The sequence below is a fragment of the Balaenoptera borealis genome (genome assembly GCF_965194805.1).
Source record: "Balaenoptera borealis genome assembly, contig: HAP1_SCAFFOLD_701, whole genome shotgun sequence".
NCBI classification, from domain to species: domain Eukaryota; kingdom Metazoa; phylum Chordata; class Mammalia; order Artiodactyla; family Balaenopteridae; genus Balaenoptera; species Balaenoptera borealis.
In genome coordinates this window covers 84,313-87,929 of record NW_028123499.1, presented here as the reverse complement: position 1 = coordinate 87,929, position 3,617 = coordinate 84,313, and the positions used below count along the sequence as shown (strand labels likewise).

At 36.1% G+C, this 3,617-nt stretch overlaps 1 long non-coding RNA gene across 1 annotated transcript; it reads right to left on the bottom strand.

The window, feature by feature from the left end:
- Positions 1–254: 254 nt before the first annotated feature.
- Positions 255–1,591, bottom strand: LOC309621570. The gene is made up of 2 exons (XR_014240106.1): positions 1,421–1,591; positions 255–1,334 (listed from the first exon to the last, which is right to left on the bottom strand). It is a non-coding gene; the product is annotated as an uncharacterized lncRNA (long non-coding RNA).
- Positions 1,592–3,617: the final 2,026 nt, after the last annotated feature.

Sequence of the window (3,617 nt, the reverse complement as noted above, 5' to 3'; positions counted from 1 at the left end):
TTATTTATTTTTGGCTGTGTTGGGTCTTTGTTTCTGTGTGAGGGCTTTCTCTAGTTGCGGCAAGCGGGGGCTACTCTTCATCGCGGTGCGCGGGCCTTTCACCATCGCGGCCTCTCTTGTTGCGGGGCACAGGCTCCAGACGCGCAGGCTCAGTAGTTGTGGCTCACAGGCCCAGTTGCTCCACGGCATATGGGAGCCTCCCAGACCAGGGCGCGAACCCGCGTCCCCTGCATTGGCGCCACCAGGGAAGCCCCAACAATATAGTTTTTTATTGAAGTATAGTTGACGTATAATATTATATGTTACAGGTGTACAATATAATGATTCACAATTTTTAAAAGTTATACTCATTTATAATTAAGTATTGGGTATATTCCTGTGTTGTATAATGTGTCCTTGTAGCTTATTTTACCTAAAAGTTTGCACCTTTTAGTCCCCTACCCCTATATTGCCCCGTCCCCCTTCCCTCTCCCCACTGGCAACCAATAGTTTGTTCTCTACATCTGTGAATCTGCTTCTTTTTTGTTATATTCACTAGTTTGTTGTATTTTTTAGATTCCACATATAAGTGATCTCATACAGTATTTGTCTTTCTCTGTCTGACTTATTTCACTTAGCATAATGCCTTCCAAATCCATCCATATTGCTGCAAATGACAAAATTTCATTATTTTTTATGGCTGAGTAGTATTCCATTGTGTACATATATACCACATCTTTTTTATCCATTCCTCTCTTGATGGACACTTAGATTGCTTCCATATCTTGGCAATTGTAAATAATGCTGCTATGAACATTGGGGTGCATGGTTCTTTTCAAATTAGTATTTTAGGGTTTTTTTTGGATATATACACAGGAGTGGAATTTCTGGGTCAAATTATATGACTAATAAGGGGTTAATATCCAACATATATAAACAGCTCATACAACTCAACATCAAAAAAATAAAACCAAAACATAACTGTTAAAAAATGGGCAGAAGAACTGAATAGACATTTTCCTAAAGAGGAAATGCAGACGGCCAACAGGCACATGAAAAGATGCTCAACATCACTAATCATTAGGGAAATGCAAATCAAAACCACAATGAAGTATCATCTCACACCAGTCAGAATGGCTGTCATCAAAAAGAACACAAATAACAAATGCTGGTGAGGATGTTGTGCACTGTTGGTGGGGATATAAATTGGTGCGGGTACTGTGGAAAACAGTAAGGAGGTTTCTCAAAACACTAAACGTGAATTTTACCAGATTTTTACTCTTGGGAGTTCTCTAAGATGCCAGAGTCACTACTGATCTCTCCAGCCATCTGAAACAAAGAGGGATAGTTCCATGCTGTGGAAGAATAAAAAGAAAGGCAACTTCATTTAAATTTTTCACCCATCTATAGATAATGCTACATATACAAAGTGAAAACTTACCAAATGTGTGGCATCCGAAAATACAATCATCAAATTCTGGATCACTGCAGAGATTAATGAAAGCCATATCTTTAAAGTCAGTCTGATCAGTCACAAAAAACACAAATGTCAAGTCAGAAAATTTATGTTACGTTCAGCTGATCATATGTTGAACCATGGAAGTCTCAAATAACCACCAAGCGTCACTTCCTCCTTCTCCTACAACAAGAAAATTAGCTCTGGAGCCAGTGTTCTTTTGAGAAATGCAGTTATACAAAGGAAGGAACCAAATGCCAATTCTAGAGTAATCAATCCACACACAAAACAAAACAAAACAAAGCTCACAACACATGTTATATAGACATAGGTTAGGTACAGGTAGGGGGTAATGGATATTTAGTTTTTATTAGAACAATGGTCCTTTCTTTATAAAATCAGTTTGGAGATCTCCAGGCTTACAAATGAAGCTTTCACTCTTCATCTGCAGAAATCAGTGTTGCATGCATTCATTAGTTCCTGTGCTCAATTGCTAGATAACAATTTATTTTTGAAAGGTTTGAAAAATTATATAATCTTCATGTAGTGTGAAATAATGACAATGTAGGGAAACATGATAAAAAGAACAATGACTTAAGATTTAGGCAGTCCAGGGCTTGGTCACTTAACTATCTTTTTGAATGTGATATTTAACTTAGAGTCTTCTGTCCATTTCTTCACCTGTTCAGTGGACATATGTGTATTTACCCTGAGGGACTATGTTAATATTAACTCTGTAACATGTAAGATTTCTGGCACACTCTCCTTCAGCATAGGCATTTAACACATGAGAGCACATATTGCTATTAATGAACTCTCTAGCAAACAAACACATAAAAATGATTTGTCAAAGTTTGAAAACATAAGGGCATTCAGATGCCTAGCTATGAAAACTGATAGCCACTCTTAAGTAATTATAAATGATTATTTCAAGTGTGATTTTTTTAATTCAGGGGAAAATATAATTTGAGAAATGCAACTTAATTTTTTTTAAATATAGAAAAAGGCTTCTTAGTAAAGATAGGACTATTAAGCAACATTTCAAAGTAAAATTTAAACCCGAGGATGCACCCCAAGTTCTCCAAAGCCACCATTCTCCACCTCCCTGTGTTACTCAATCCCCTCTCTTAATCCTCCCAATTTATTAGCCACTTTATGGATCAAGCACCCTTTAACTTGCTATTTGTTTTACTTATCCAGCATCCTATTTTGCATTTAATTTAAAAACTAGGTCAGTGAAATGGCTTATTTTGATCTATCTTAAAAGAAAAGAAGAAGAATTTCTCAGGTCATCACTTACCCTAGATAAATAAAAGAAAAAAAGAAGATAATCTTGGATGTTATCTCTAACATTTACATGAACTGAATCTGTGGTGGTGAAGAGAGATATTAGTGCTTCTACTGCTCCTTATTTTTATCTTAAGAACTTGGAGAAATTAGAACTGAATTTGTTGAGATTACCATTGGTGCCCCCCTTGCGCCTGTAGCTCCCGTGGTCACACTTTCTGAACACTACTTCAGGATTCTAGAAAAGGAGGGGGCTCCACCAAGAGTGGTTTGCAGATCCCCTTTCTCGTTCATTTCCCTGCAACATACTGGGTGAAATAAAGCTGTATATTCTATGGTATGTGGATTTATGATGATTTTGTCCAGATTGATTAAGCTAATGTAAATGTTATAAAATTAATAGCAGCTTTAAAGGATTCTTGCAAAGAAACTTTAAAGATATAATAAGGCAAGTAAGAAAAGTAAAAACAGACAACTTTCCTTTTATTACAAGCTTTTAATCAGCTACATTATAATATGTTAAAAAATCTGACAAGGACCAGTCCCATACACACACACACACACACACACACACACACATATGTATATTTATGTATATATATATATACACTTCAGTGAAGTTAAATAGGATATTCTGTATGAGCCAGAATAACATTGCTTATGATCAAATTTTCTCAACTTCATTGGACAGATAAGAAAAGCTCATTTCACATAGGTGGAATATAGTAATAATTCATAAAACTTTAATACAAAGAAGATGAATTCCCAAGTAAAACTATATAAATTTACCTCAGCTTAGCCTGTTTGGACAAACAAATGTTACTTCTCTTCATCATTCCCTCCCTCCCTTCCTTCCTCTGTCTCTCTCATGTACATGCACACACAGCTTTTTTTT